Raw genomic sequence first — 17,316 nt, forward strand, 5'->3', positions numbered from 1 at the left:
AATTAAAAATGGAAATAGAAGCTATCAAGAAAGAACACATGGAAACAACCCTGGATATAGAAAACCAAAAAGAAGAGACAAGGAGCTGTAGATACAAGCTTCACCAACAGAATACAAGAGATGGAAGAGAGAATCTCAGGAGCAGAAGATTCCATAGAAATCATTGACTCAACTGTCAAAGATAATGTAAAGCGGAAAAAGCTACTGGTCCAAAACATACAGGAAATCCAGGACTCAATGAGAAGATCAAACCTAAGGATAATAGGTATAGAAGAGAGTGAAGACTCCCAGCTCAAAGGACCAGTACATACCTTCAACAAAATCGTAGAAGAAAACTTCCCTAACCTAAAAAAAGAGATACCCATAGGAATACAAGAAGCCTACAGAACTCCAAATAGATTGGACCAGAAAAGAAACACCTCCCGTCACATAATAGTCAAAACACCAAACGCACAAAATAAAGAAAGAATATTAAAAGCAGTAAGGGAAAAAGGTCAAGTAACATATAAAGGCAGACCTATCAGAAATACACCAGACTTTTCGCCAGAAACTATGAAAGCGAGAAGATCCTGGACAGATGTCATATAGACCCTAAGAGAACACAAATGCCAGCCCAGGCTACTGTATCCTGCAAAACTCTCAATTAACATAGATGGAGAAACCAAGATATTCCATGACAAAACCAAATTTACACAATATCTTTCTACAAATCCAGCACTACAAAGGATAATAAATGGTAAAGCCCAACAAAAGGAGGCAAGCTATACCCTAGAAGAAGCAAGAAACTAATCGTCTTGGCAACAAAACAAAGAGAAGAAAAGCACACAAACATAACCTCACATCCAAATATGAATATAACAGGAAGCAATAAACACTATTCCTTAATATCTCTCAACATCAATGGCCTCAACTCCCCAATAAAAAGACATAGATTAACAAACTGGATACGCAACGAGAACCCTGCATTCTGCTGCCTACAGGAAACACACCTCAGAGACAAAGACAGACACTACCTCAGAGTGAAAGGCTGGGAAACAACTTTCCAAGCAAATGGTCAGAAGAAGCAAGCTGGAGTAGCCATTCTAATATCAAATAAAATCAATTTCCAACTAAAAGTCATCAAAAAAGATAAGGAAGGACACTTTATATTCATCAAAGGAAAAATCCCCCAAGATGAACTCTCAATCCTAAATATCTATGCCCCAAATACAAGGGCACCTACATACGTAAAAGAAACCTTACTAAAGCTCAAAACACGCATTGCACCTCACACAATAATAGTAGGAGACTTCAACACCCCACTCTCATCAATGGACAGATCATGGAAACAGAAATTAAACAGAGACATAGACAGACTAAGAGAAGTCATGAGCCAAATGGACTTAACAGATATTTATAGAACATTCTATCCAAAAGCAAAAGGATATACCTTCTTCTCAGCTCCTCATGGTACTTTCTCCAAAATTGACCATATAATTGGTCAAAAAACGGGCCTCGACAGGTACAGAAAGATAGAAATAATCCCATGCGTGCTATCGGACCACCATGGCCCAAAACTGGTCTTCAATATCAATAAGGGAAGAACGCCCACATATACGTGGAAATTGAACAGTGCTCTACTCAATGATAACCTGGTCAAGGAAGAAATAAAGAAAGAAATTAAAGACTTTTTAGAATTTAATGAAAATGAAGGTACAACATACCCAAACTTATGGAACACAATGAAAGCTGTGCAAGAGGAAACTCATAGCTTGAGTGCCTGCAGAAAGAAACAGGAAAGAGCATATGTCAGCAGCTTGACAGCACACCTAAAAGCTCTAGAACAAAAAGAAGCAAATACACCCAGGAGGAGTAGAAGGCAGGAAATAATCAAACTCAGAGCTGAAATCAACCAAGTAGAAACAAAAGGACCATAGAAAGAATCAACAGAACCAAAAAGTTGGTTCTTTGAGAAAATCAACAAGATAGATAAACCCTTAGCCAGACTAACGAGAGGACACAGAGAGTGTATCCAAATTAACAAAATCAGAAATGAAAAGGGAGACATAACTACAGATTCAGAGGAAATTCAAAAAATCATCAGATCTTACTATAAAAGCCTATATTCAACAAAAAACTTGAAAATCTGCAGGAAATGGACAATTTCCTAGACAGATACCAGGTACCGGTTAAATCAGGAACAGATAAACCAGTTAAACAACCCCATAACTCCTAAGGAAATAGAAGCAGTCATTAAAGGTCTCCCAACCAAAAAGAGCCCAGGTCCAGATGGGTTTAGTGCAGAATTCTATCACACCTTCATAGAAGACCTCGTACCAATATTATCCAAACTATTCCACAAAATTGAAATAGATGGAGCACTACCGAATTCCTTCTATGAAGCCACAATTACTCCTATACCTAAACCACACAAAGACCCAACAAAGAAAGAGAACTTCAGACCAATTTCCCTTATGAATATCGACGCAAAAATACTCAATAAAATTCTGGGAAACCGAATCCAAGAGCACATCAAAACAATCATCCACCATGATCACGTAGGCTTCATCCCAGGCATGCAGGGATGGTTTAATATACGGAAAACCATCAATGTGATCCATTATATAAACAAACTGAAAGAACAAAACCACATGATCATTTCATTAGATGCTGAGAAAGCATTTGACAAAATTCAACACCCCTTTATGATAAAAGTCCTGGAAAGAATAGGAATTCAAGGCCCATACCTAAACATAGTAAAAGCTATATACAGCAAAACCAGTTGCTAACATTAAACTAAATGGAGAGAAACTTGAAGCAATCCCACCAAAATCAGGGACTAGACAAGGCTGCCCACTCTCCCCTACTTATTCAATATAGTTCTTGAAGTTCTAGCAGAGCAATCAGACGAAAAAAGGAGGTCAAGGGGATACAGATCGAAAAGAAGAAGTCAAAATATCACTATTTGCAGATGATATGATAGTATATTTATGATCCCAAAAGTTCCACCAGAGAACTACTAAAGCTGATAAACAACTTCAGCAAAGTGGCTGGGTATAAAATTAACTCAAATAAAACAGTTGCCTTCCTCTATACAAAAGAGAAACAAGCCGAGAAAGAAATTAGGGAAATGACACCCTTCATAATAGACCCAAATAATATAAAGTACCTCGGTGTGACTTTAACCAAGCAAGTAAAAGATCTGTACAACAAGAACTTCAAGACTCTGAAGAAAGAAATTGAAGAAGACCTCAAAAGATGGAAAGATCTCCCATGCTCATGGATTGGCAGGATTAATATAGTAAAAATGGCCATTTTACCAAAAGCAATCTACAGATTCAATGCAATCCCCATCAAAATACCAACCCAATTCTTCAAAGAGTTAGACAGAACAATTTGCAAATTCATCTGGAATAACAAAAAACCCAGGATAGCTAAAACTATCCTCAACAATAAAAGGACTTCAAGGGGAATCACTATCCCTGAACTCAAGCAGTATTACAGAGCAATAGTAATAAAAACTGCATGGTATTGGTTCAGAGACAGACAGATAGACCAATGGAACAGAATTGAAGACCCAGAAATGAACCCACACACCTATGGGCACTTGATTTTTGAAAAAGGAGCCAAAACCATCAAATGGAAAAAAGATAGCATTTTCAGCAAATGGTGCTGGTTCAACTGGAGGTCAACATGTAGAAGAATGCAGATCGATCCATGGTTATCACCCTGTACAAAGCTTAAGTCCAAGTGGATCAAAGACCTCCACATCAAACCAGATACACTCACACTAATAGAAGAAAAACTAGGGAAGCATCTGGAACACATGGGCACTGGAAAAAATTTCCTGAACAAAACACCAATGGCTTATGCTCTAAGATCACGAATCGACAAATGGGATCTCATAAAACTTCAAAGCTTCTGTAAGGCAAAGGACACTGTGGTTAGGACAAAACGGCAACCAACAGATTGGGAAAAGATCTTTACCAATCCTACAACAGATAGAGGCCTTATATCCAAAATATACAAAGAACTCAAGAAGTTAGACTGCAGGGAGACAAATAACCCTATTTAAAAATGGGGTTCAGAGCTAAACAAAGAATTCACAGCTGAGGAATGCCGAATAGCTGAGAAACACCTAAAGAAATGTTCAACATCTTTAGTCATAAGGGAAATGCAAATCAAAACAACCCTGAGATTTCACCTCACACCAGTGAGAATGGCAAAGATCAAAAACAGTAGCCAACATCAAACTAAAATGAGAGAAACTTGCAGCAATTACACTAAAATCAGGGATTAGACTATGCTGCCCACTATCCCAATCTATTCAAATAGTACTTGAAGTTCTAGTCAGAGCAATTAGACAACAAAAAAGGTCCAAGGGATACAAATTAGAAAAGAAGTCAAAGTTCCCCTATTTGCAGATGATATATACTTAAGTGACCCCAAGAATTCAACCAGAGAAACCCTAAACCTGATTAACAAATTCAGCAATATGGTTGATAGTCACAAATAGTATAAAATCCTTGGTGTGACTTTATCCAAACAAGTGAAACATTTGTATGGCAAAAACTTTAAGTCCCTGAGGAAAGAAATTGAAGACCTCAGAAGATGGAAAGGTCTCTCATGCTCATGGACTGGCAGGATTAACATAATAAAAATGGTCATCTTACCAAAAGCAATGCAAATCCAATGCAATTCCTGTCAGAATGTCAACTCAATTCTTCACAGATATATATAGAGAAATTCTCAAATTCATTTAGAATAACAAAAAAACACATGATAGAGAATACTACAAAAATAACAGAACATCTGGGGTAACCATCCTCTCTGATATGAAGCTCTATTACAGAGCAATAATGATAAAAAACCATATTGCATTTGTCCAAAGACAAGCATGCAGATTGATGGAATAGAACTGAAGATGCAGAAATGAACTCACATACCTATGGTCATTTGAACTTTATCAAAGAAGCTAAAACCATCCCAGGGAAAAAGACAGCATATTCAACAAATTGTCCTGGCTTAAGATGAGGTCAACTTATAGAAGAATGCAAATAGACCCATTCTTATTTTCTTATACAGAGCTTAAGACCAAGGGTACCAATGACCTCTACATAAAACTAGATACACCAAATCTAATAGAAGAGATATTGGGGAAGAGTCTTGAACATATGACTATAAGGGGAAATTTTTCTGAATAGAACATCAATGGCTTATGACCTAAGATCAATAATCAACAAATGTGACCTCATGAAATTGAAAAGCTCTGTAAGGCAAAACACACTTTGAATAGGACAAAATGGTAACCCACAGATTGGGAAATGATCTTTTCTAACCCTACATCTGATAGAGGGCTAATATCCACAATATACAAAGAACACATGAAATTTGATTCCAGAGAACCAGGGTGGGGGTGTGATTGGGGAGAGAAACACCCTTATAAAAGAAGGAAAGAGGGAAGGGATGTCCTGGAAACCAGGAAAGGGAATAACATTTGAAATGTAAATAAAAAAAATCCAATAAACAAACTAAAAAAATTGGGGGGGGGTTTAAGAGCAATTCTCAACTGAGAAATCTTACAGGAATGAGAACCACTTAAAGAAATGTTCAACATACTTAGTCATAACGAAAATGCAAATCAAAATGACCCTGAGATTCTACCTCACACCAGTCAGAATGGCTAGATAAAACAAAGGAATAACAACAGTGTCAACCAACCAGATAGCCCAGAGTTCTGAGGGACTAAACCACCAACCAAAAAGTACACATGCAGAGGTCATGTCTCCAGCCTTATATGTAGCAGAAGATGGCCTTGGTTGGCATCAATGGGAGGAGAAGTCCTCAGTCTTGTAACACTAGATGCCACAGTGTAGGGGAATGCCAGGACAGGTGGTGGGAGGGAGTGGGTGGGTGAGCTCCCTCATGGAGGCAGGTGCTCGGGGATGGAGTAGGGGTTACCAGATGGGAAACAAGGAAGGGGGATAATATATGAAATGTAGATAAAGAAAATATCCAATAAAAACTATGAAGGAAAAAATACAGGTGACAGCAGATGCTGGTGAGCATGTGGAGAAAGAGGAACACTCCTCTATTACTGGTGGGATTTCAAGCTGGTACAACCGCCCTGGAAATCACTCACGTGTTTGATTCCTCAGAAAATCGGAAGGAGTACTACCTGAGTACCCAGCTATACCACTCCTGGGCATATACCCAAAAGATGCTCCAACATATAACAAGGACACTTGTTCCAATATGTTCATAGCAGCCTTATTTATAATATCTACAAGTTGGAAAGAACCCAGATGCCCCACAACAGAGGAATGGACACAGAAAATATGGTACATTTATACATACATACAACAGAGTACTAAAAACAATGACTTCATGAAATTCTTAGAGAAATGGATAGAACCAGACAATATGCTGTGTGACGTGACACAGTCACAAAGATACACACATGTTATATACTCATTGATAAGTGGATATAAGAAAAAAAGCTTGGAATACCCATGATACAACTTACAGATATTATGAAGCTCAAGAAGGAAGGACAAATGGTGGCTACCTCGATCTTACATATTGGGAGTGATGCCCTTGAAGCCCTCCATTGATTTTATTATTATGGTTAGAATTAAGTATGACTGGGTTCATGGAAAATCCCCAGGCAGCTGCAGAAGACTAATACAAATCTGGTGGTCAAAATGAATAATAATATTATACGTCAAGATACCCAATGTGATGACCTGTAACCTTTCTGAAAAACCAACATTCTGCTAATAGATATGACAAACCTGTGACCTTTCTGACAACCTCTTAACATCAGCCTATTCCCTGACCACATGAATATTGTATCCTTGGCCTGTATAAATGTTTCTTACTTCCCCCCTCCCTCTGTTACCCATGTTATGGTATAAATTCAGCCTTGGGGAAAAATAAAATTGTTACCTTGATCAGACTCTTGTCTTGGTGTCCTTCTTTGTGTCTCTTGTCCCCCATTCTCTTCCAGGTACCCTCTGCACCCCTCGTTGACACTTACATAGAAGGGGGAACAAAATAATCACAGGATATAGAGGGTGGGAGGGACTTAGAAGAGAAGAGAGGGGAGGGTGCAAAGGGGAGAGGATTAGGTGTAAGGGCATTTGGGGAGATATAGAAAGGTCAGGAATTTGAACAGATGTCTGTAGCAATGGGGGGTGGGGAACTGGGGGTAGCCACCAGCAATTCCCAGCTGTCAGGAAAGCAAGAGGCTCCCAGGATTCAACAGGGATAACATTAGCTGAAATACCCAACAAAGGGGAAAGAGAACCTGTAGAGACCATATCCAGAGGTTAGGTAGTGCCTATGATTGAGGGATGGGGTCACCCACACTTCTCAAGTTTTAACCCAGAATTGCCCCTGTCTAAAGGAAATATAGGTGAAAAGAGTGAATCAGAGACTGAAGGAAAGACCATACAGAGACTGCTCCACCTGGGAATCCATCCCATATGCACACGCCAAACACAGATACTATTGCTCATACCAAGAAGTACTTGATGACAGGAGACTGATATGGATGTCTCTTGAGAGGGTCTGCCAGAGCATTACCAATTGTGATGTGGATGCTTGCAGCCAACCATTGGACTTAACCCGGGGACACCAAAGGAGGAGTTAGAGGAAGGACTGAAGGATCTGAAGGGTTTTCAACTCCATAGGAACTACAACAATATCAACTAAATAAACAACCCAGAGCTCCCAGGGACTAAAACACAAATCAAAGAATACACATAGAGGGGGACCCATTTCTCCAGCTGTATATGTAGCAAGAATGGCCTTGACTGGCATCAATGGGGAGGGAGGTGATATTTGGTCCTGTGAATGCTTGAAGCCCCAGCATAGGGGAATGCTAGTGCAGTGGGGCAGGAATCAGTGGGCAGGTGTGGGAGCACCTTGGCTGAGACAGGGGAAAACAGTGGTTGGAGTTCAGAGTTTTTGGAGGGAATCTGGGAAGGGTGATAACATTTGAAATGTAAATAAACAAAATAACCAATTAAATATTTTTTAAAAATTATTTTATATTCTACTGAATTTTTTCAGCAGCAGTTGTTTAATATTGTTTAGCAAATAAATTCTCAAAATTGAAAATAATGAATTTTTACCTGAAATGATTGAAATTATGTTATGCATATTCTTTTTTAAAAACAAAACAGTATTTTCTTTATTAATCCTTCTAACATTTTCCTTGACATTATTCTACTGTTCGCTTTAATCATTTTTTTAATTTTTTTATTAGGTACACTTCATTACTTACATTTCAAAGGTTATTCCCCTTCCCGGTTTCCTGTCCATAAGCCCCCATTCACTTCCCTCTCCCTCCCCCTCCCCCCTACGGGTAGTCCCCCTATACATCCCCCTTATTGACCTCCCCCATATTCCCCTACACTGGGGGTCCAAACTTGGCAGAACCAAGGACTTTCCCTTCCCCTGGTTCCCCAACAAGGCTATTCTCTGCTACATATGCAGTTGCAGCCCTGGGTCAGTCTATGTACAGTCTTTGGTAGTGGTTTAGTCCCTGGAAGCTCTGGTTGGTTGGCATTGTTGTTTTTATCGGGTTGCAAGCTCCTTCAACTCTTTCAATACTTCCTCTAATTTCCCCCACCCCAAGGGGGTCTCAGGAGTCCTACTGAGAGACTCTGGATGTGTCTCTCAGAAGAGATCTATACCCAGTCCCTTTCAGCATGCATTTTTTAGCTTCATCAATCTTATCTAGTTTTGGTGGCTGTATATATATATAGGACACATGTGGGTCAGGCTCTGAATGGCCATTCTTTGAGTCGCTGCTCTAAACTTTGCTTCCATAATAAAGTGATATATAATATAAACCTTTAAAAATTACATTACTGCAAATTAAATTATTTTTCAAATATATTTTATTGTTTATGTAACAGATTTAAGTAGATGTCACAATTTTCTCATAATTTTCTTAGTTCTCTCTTTAATACATAAATACATTTCCGATATTTTTTACATTTGTCATCATTTAAAATTTCACTTTCTCTTCTTACTTTATTGGCTATGACTATTTTTAAGAAATTTCACTGACATAAAAATAACAAAAAGAAAATAAGCCTAGAAGGATATTTCACCAGGTGATACTGGTGAGATTCCCAGTATTCTCATGTTGGTTAACAACTATCTGTATCTATAGTTTTGGAGACCAGCACCCCCTCTTTTGGTCTCCTCAGAGACTTCAAATAGTTCTTACAGAGTGCATGCAGCCTAAACACTTTTTAACCAATAAAAATAAGTTCCATATTGAAATGATCGTCCCTGAAACCATAAGACTTTATGAAGAAAGATTGAGAAACTTCAATACTAGCCAAGAAATATAGAAAACAAGCAATGCTGGGCACGGAAGATACAGTCTTCCCAAGGAATGGGCCCTGATGGGTTATCAAACATCAAGTAGTCATTCCTATTTACAGGAAACCTTACAGACTGAGCAAACTCTACAATATATTATTTACATATATTCATAATACTAAGAAAGATGGAGGCTATTTTTTGAAGAGATAAATGGATGTGCATGATGAGGTTGCAGGAATGAAATGAACGGGGAAATGATATAGTAGAATATAATTTTTAAAATATCATAAAAATAACCAAAAAATTATGTGTTTATTAAATCAATGTTATAGAGTGTATTTATGGAAGTTTTCCAAATATGATCTTTTCTTGTCATCTTTGCAATTTTCTTTTTACGTAATTGAGTTTTATTTTGGGGATACAGTGAAAATTATATACTTCTGCTTGACCATGACCTCAATTTACAGACTCTGCTGTTGTAGGAACCCAAGCTCACTTTCCCAAGGCTCCCCCTCTTTCGCTTTCATCTTGCTACCTCTTATCATTTGCAATCTATCTAAATACCTAGCTGTCTTCCAACTTTTCTGTTTGAAATATATTTATAAGGTATGGTCGGCTGTACAAGTGGGAAGATAGAAAAACTACTCTGCCTTGCTCAACAAAAATATTTTTGAACATAATCCCTAATATTTATAAAAATATTCAAATTTTAAATGCCATTAAAATGGATATGTATGAGTTCAAGACCATCTGTCCCCCAAAGAGCAAGTTTTAGTCCAGAGAGAGCTAATAATAATAATAAAGCATAGGATATCATCTAAGAATCATGTAGTACTGTCCTAAAGTCACCATACATCTATTATCTATTAAGACATGAAATGGATCAATTGCACTCTTTTTACTTTCATCAGTATAGCTTCATATATATAATTTTATCTTCATCTACATATCTATATGTCTGTCTTTCTGTCTATTATTTATTTACCAACTTTTTGTTTGACATATTATATGTAGAGGATATGGTATCTTTACAATACATATTTTCATACAATTTTGAATTATCAAAAAATGACACAAGTTATATTTTATTGTTTGCATAACTTACCCTGAATGCTGAATGCATAAGTATTAACTAAAGCTATTTCGATTTATTTCATTGCTTGAAACATGGAATAGGTCTTAGTTAGGGTCTTATTGCTGTGAACAGACACCATGACCAATGTAAGTTTTGTAAAGGACATTTAATTGAGGCTGGCTTACAGGTTCAGAGGTTCATTCCATTATCTTCAAGGTGGGAGCATGGCAACATGGCAGCATCCAGGCAGGCATGTGCAGGAGGAGTTGAGTTCTACATCTTCATCCAAAGGAAGCCAGGAACAGACTGAGCACCCCGAGACAGCTAGGAGAAGGGTCTCCAAGCCCACCCCCACAGTGACACACTTCCTCCAAGAAGAGGACACCTTCTAATAGTGTCACTCCTTGGCCAAACATATGAAAACCATCACAGGGAACAATATCCTTATGGGAAAAAACATCATTTTCAAAACATTATTCCTTTAGTTCTGACAACTTAATGCATGTGTATGATGAATTTTGGGTTCTTTTATTTTTTCATTACTCTCCTTGTTGCCTTCTCTCTCACATGAAAAACACTTCCTAAAATAATCTGAATGTTTATATGGAAGCAGAAACTTAGCAGATATTCAAGACAGTCTGGAGCTAATAGAATACTGCTGAGTATCATTATGCCTTTTCTCAAGTATATTAGCTTTCTGTCTTCCAATTTTAATGTCACTGTCTCTCCTCATCTTGTAAGTACAATGTAACTGGCATGAAATGAGGCATACAGGACAATGTCTGACAAAAGTACCAAGATATAAGTTCATGAAACAACCACACAATTTTCATTAAAAAATACCAAGACCACACATTAGATAAAAGACAGATTGTTCTCCAAATGGCTTTGGAAAAATAAAAAATCTACATGTAGAAGATCAAAATTAGTTCTATATCTCTGTGATCTTTCACAAAAAATGATCTCCAAATGAATCAGAGGTCTACATTAAATTTTTTTTTTTTAATTCTTTTTTTCGGAGCTGGGGACCGAACCCAGGGCCTTGCGCTTCCTAGGCAAGCACTCTACCACTGAGCCAAATCCCCAACCCCTACATTAAAATTTTTAAAAGCACAGATTTAATATTTCTATCATTTTATCTATTTATAATTTTATCTACTTATGTTTAACATTTTTAAAGGAAATATAGTTGTTTATTTTAGTACTGTGCAATTTATATTAAAATATATAGTATTTTTAAAAGTACAGATTGATTAAACTTACTGAACAACATAAAAGTACATGTTATATTTAGAACATATCATTTAGAAATCTTTATTCTTTTAGAAACATGCAAATAACATATATATGTTCTTTTATAATCATGAAAATACATATATGTTATATATGTACTACATGTGAGAAATTACACTCAACACTTTCTTAATGGTTATTTTCTTTTACATGTTCCACAATTAATGAAGTCCATAGCTATATTCAAATGGCTGTATATTTTTCATTTTGTAAAGAATTTTTATTGGACTTTGCTAATAAATTGAAAAAATTTTGTGGTTAAACATGGAATAAATATGCATTATACTTTATTTGTATTTATAAATCATGTAACCAAAGGTCAAGAACATAGAACAACACCTTAAATAAAAAATATCATAAATTTATCTACATATGTGTGTATCAGTGTGTCTTCCAATGAATTAACCTCTCATATTTCTCTGCTTTGAGAAGTGAAGTGTATTTTAAACATTATTTTTAGGAGTGTTAAGTCTGATTGATTTTTAATTGGAAATCAAATATGAAATATTTCTTCCAAGAAAAATATGAATTTATATGCAAGCACATGCAAAAATTATTTTAAGGCATTTACATTACAGGGAAATATACTTTGGAAAATTAACATGCCTCTTCTATGAATAATGAAAAACAGCAAGCTCAAATTTGCTAAGAATATCTCTTGAAAATAAAGAAGAAATCCATACATTTGATTTTTCTAGTATCGAAAATCTGAGATATATCTCAATAGCTTTGTTAGAAAAAGTTGTGAAATGTTCAGCACACATTTGGTTATTTGTAATCTTAATACTGTAACTTGACTTCTTTCTTTGACATATATTACAATGATCAGGCAATATCTACTTGAATCTTTTATTTATATGCAGATTATATCTATTCCAAACATAAATTGTTATGGGAATAAAAATTAGCATTATTTATTTGATTATAAATTCAAGTACCAACTTCACTCTGTACTTTATTTTCAATGAGTGTTATCATAATGGCATGAATCTATGCTTGATTTTTTTTTTGTATTTTTAAAGTTAATCAACAACACATGCCATTTCCTGAAAAAATAGATATGAACTTTGAGAATCTATCAATTGATATGAATCTAATTATTTGGTACTTTGCAATTGTATCATTAGTTCACTCAGTATACAAGCAAATATATATATAAATATTTGAACAGTGATTTGTGTACTTCTGAAACCTTTTCAATCCATGTATATTTATTTTATTTCCATTCCTAGGGATATCAATATCTCTCTACTAGTACCTTGCTCTGTATAAAATCTCTGTGGTTCTGTGGACTGTAACCTGCTTAATAAAGACCTTACAGCCAACTTCTACATATGAGCAATTATACACTATATTTGTTATTTTGTTTCTGAGTTACCTCACTCAGAATGATTTTTTTCTAGCTTCATTCATTTTCCTGTGAATTTCATAATTTCCTGTTTCACTAGTTAAATAATATTCTATTATATAAATGTACTACATTGTTTTCATCTTTGTATCTATTGGAAGATATCTAGACTGTTTCTAATTTCTGCCTGTTATGAATAGACAAACATTAAACATGGCTATGCAACTATCTCGGTTGTAGGATGAAGAAAACTTTGCATATATTCCTATGAGTGATCTATCCGGAGGGAATGAAGTGCGAGAATATGAAAGACCAATAAAACTAAGGGCCATTGAGGGAGTCATATGAAAACCAAATATATTATAAAGCTTCCTAAAATCAAAATAAAAATATCAAAAAAAAATTTAAATGGAATTACCAAATAACTGGGGAGATAAGATTCAAATTAGACATCTCTTGTCACCAAATGAAATCTCCGGTTCCCAGAATGGGTTACATTTAATTGAGTTGTTAGTCAAATGGTCTCTGTGGGAACTCCAAAGCCTAGGATATTTCCAAGGCAATTTATTGAGGCCCTATTTCAGAAACAACACCTACACAATTTAATAAACACTGATAGGTCATTCTGGCAGCAACCTGGAGTCCTGATTCCTACCAAGTAGTGTCTGTGACACTGACATTGTTTTGCAAGCTATAAAAAAGAAATGTAACTCTACCCAGGTACAAACTCTTTAACCTATATGAGTGATCTACCCACAAACACACCGGTGCAATAGTAGCACAAATCTTACTAGAGTAACCAACCAACATCTGGTTGGACATAAGGAATACTTCATTAGATAGGACCCATCCCAAATTCTAATTTTGTGGCCCAGAACCTGAGACTGTAGTCCAGGGACCTAGGGGAAAGTTATTACTGATCTGATACTGAAACTTACAATTAAAATGACGCCTAAAGACATTTGCTATACTCATAGATCAGTTTCTTGCTCAGCCATCATCCTAGAAGCTTCTTGCAGGAGAAAGGAATACAGAAACCCACAGACAGACATTGTGTAAAGAAAGACACCTTGCTATACTCTGTCCTTAATAAAATATCTACATCAAATTCCTCCTCACGGGGCTCAGGGAACTCTGTGAAAGAGGAAACAGAAAGATTTTCATAGCCAAAGGGAACAAAAGACACCAAGGAAGAAAAAACTTCAAGTCACAGGAGAACTGGCATGCATATAAACTTACAGACACTGCGGCAGCATGCACAGGGTCTGCACAAGTCTAACCCAGATGGGCTTCTAGTGGTAAGAGGGGAAGTGCACACATGCCTCCATTTCTCACTTAGAATCTATTCCCAGAATGATACACACTTGCATATGAAAACGGTTTACTTGTGTTTTATTGAATGGAGTATCAGTGAGGATACAAACCAGTCTTAAGGTCAGTCAGGTTCTTTGCCCAGCAGTAGATGACCAATTACAAATGAACTCAGTACCGTTTTTCAAGGTCCTTTGTCTTATAATGTTTTATGAAGTTTACATTTTTACAGTTCTTCTTCATATATTATGAATTTCTGCTTTGCGTTTTATAAGATTTCTGTATTAGGGAACATGTGTGCATCTGCATCTATACATGTTGCATATGTTTTTACTGTGCCTCTTTTCTTCTGCTTCTTTCCTTGTTTCATTCTATCTTCGATTGTTAGGGTTTTTTTTTCTTATTTTCATTTATTTTTATATTTTTGGTACCTGTCTGTCTTCTAAGGAGGGAGGGAAAGATTGCAAGTCTATATAGGAGGAGATGGGAGGTTCTCAGAGGAGTTAGGGGAGTGAAAACCACAATCAGAATACATTGAAGAAAATCTACTTTCTGGTGAGTTATAAGGATATGTTTCTTTTTCTAAATGGCCTATGCTTTAAGAAAATATGTATGTATTTATTTTAGGTATTTTTATACTTACTTATTCAATGTGTGCATGCGTGTGTGTGTGTGTGTGTGCGTGCGTGCGTGCGTGCGTGTGTGTGTGTGTGTGTGTGTGTGTGTGTGTGTGTGTGTGTGTTTGTTTTAGTGTCTGGAGTAGAGAGGTCTACCATAGTCACTCTCTTACTTAAGACTATGTTTTGAAAATATATGTATGGTATTTCTAAAATGTTCAGACATTAATGCTTAGTTCTAAAATTGAACACTAAATGCATGATTTTTTGAAAGCATAATAAAAACCTCTTGTTTTTAAAATAAGTGTGCTTCAAATTCAATACATGTACTGTAGCATATGAAGAAAGGCGAACTAATGGATGTTTGTCCCTCTTGGACTGAGTACATGGTTAAGGGATGAATTCATGGACATCAATATTTACTCTCTGAATCATGATAATTATACTTCATTCCTTGTCATTTCTATATTATTTTCCAGTATTAATTTGCTAAGAGACTGACACATAGGAAAAGAATTTGTACTGTTGTGGATTAATTTTGTCTTTATTTACTTATATTTATATACATAAGTTATAGAAACTGAATATCATGAACTGGATAACTGGGAGGTTACTGTAAGATCTTACTTCCCTGATATTATTTTGCTATTATTCTTTATTGATAGAAAATATGGCCCGGGCAGAGGAAGTCTGGAACCACTTGGTTTTAACATAAAAGTCCCCCTTGTGGGAGTAAGTGGGTTGCATCCAAGTGAAGAAAGGTCTCTTATGCCTTTAAATTAATAAATTTCACCCACAGGCTTCAGCGTGGAATCAAAACCTAATGGACTAAAGTACTAGTAATTGGTTCAAATGTTAGTGAATCTTAAAAAGGTCAGGCATATTCCGTGCTATACTTTGTCGTACTGCATATTGGTCTTTTAGATCATTTAACACTAATGGTTCATTGTTTTTTGTGATGTCTATGTACTTTAAACATGTTTAATAGGTCAATTCCCCATCAACATTTACCAGTCATAGGAATGTGCATATCCTAAATTCTAGTACATTTAGAGTTTACTCTTTATGGATACTTATTTAGAATAAAGCCAAAAAAGGGAGGACGTAATCCATACTGTATACATTGTCATCACTAAGGCAGTTAGAAAAGCAATTTCAAACTTTAATAGAAGAAGAAACATTCAAATAGGATAGCATGAATACCATACCAAGAAATAGTTAAATGGGACACTGGTACTGAGCCAGGGTAGACAGGAATATTGTATGATTTGGTGATTCCTACATTGATTTCACAAGTTAACAGGCATAAAATATATGTATGTGTATATTATCTGTATCTATGTAAATAATTATAATTATAAATTGTCCTCATTATGTTTTTTGCAAATTTTTTAATTTTCTAATATATATTGACTGTCACTTTACTTCCAACTTTATAAGTAAACAGAGGTTATTCAATTTATGTATTAACCTTTACAGGATGTTTGATGATATATATCTGTAGGTGTCATTTTTACAAGCTACAGGAAATTTATGAAAATTACTTTGAAATAACAAAAATAAACACTTATGTTTAAAGCATATGAAATCATACTTCATTGGATATTCTAATATTGATTTAAAATAGATAAAGTAAATAGTTATTGGCAATCTTGTATAAACTATAATAAACATCTTTGCTCAAACAAATATCTCAGTGTCTTTTTTCAATTAAATAGTACTTCATGTTGTCATTGTAACTTTAAACCGTCAATATTCAACTTTTTAATGTCTTTTTATTACTACTATTCCAAAATATCTACAGTGATTTACTTTGAATTTAGTTTGGCTTGCTTTTCATTATTTTTAAATTTAAACCTGTATTATTATCTAAAAGGATGGTCTTTATTTCTTCCTAGGCTTCTTTTTATTTTTGTATAAGTCATTTTCTCTTACCCTCAAATAAACCATTATCTTAAATTTCCTGTGTTCCTTGCATGCAAAGCATTGCCAAGAGTGAACTTTTTAACCCTACAAAATTTTACTTAAAATAAGGGAGACTAACATAAATAATAGAATTATTTAAAAGTAACCCAAAAATTGCCCCAAATTGAATTGAATTTTGTTTCATTTTAAAAATACGTATAAATCAAATATATATATTCCAAGCATTACAGGGAGAGCTGTCTTTTTTCAATTACCTTTTATATGTTTTGAGATTATTATATAATGCTATGATTTCCACCCTTCCCTTTCCTTCTTTCAAAAACTCTCACATCTGTTCCTCTTTGCTCCTTTTCAAATTCATAGGTGGAATATATGTATACAAACACATGAAGCCTTTTCACGTCTTCTATGAAATGGTGTGT

The sequence above is a fragment of the Rattus rattus genome, chromosome 4, assembly GCF_011064425.1.
Source record: "Rattus rattus isolate New Zealand chromosome 4, Rrattus_CSIRO_v1, whole genome shotgun sequence".
In the NCBI taxonomy this organism is placed as follows: Eukaryota; Metazoa; Chordata; class Mammalia; order Rodentia; family Muridae; genus Rattus; species Rattus rattus.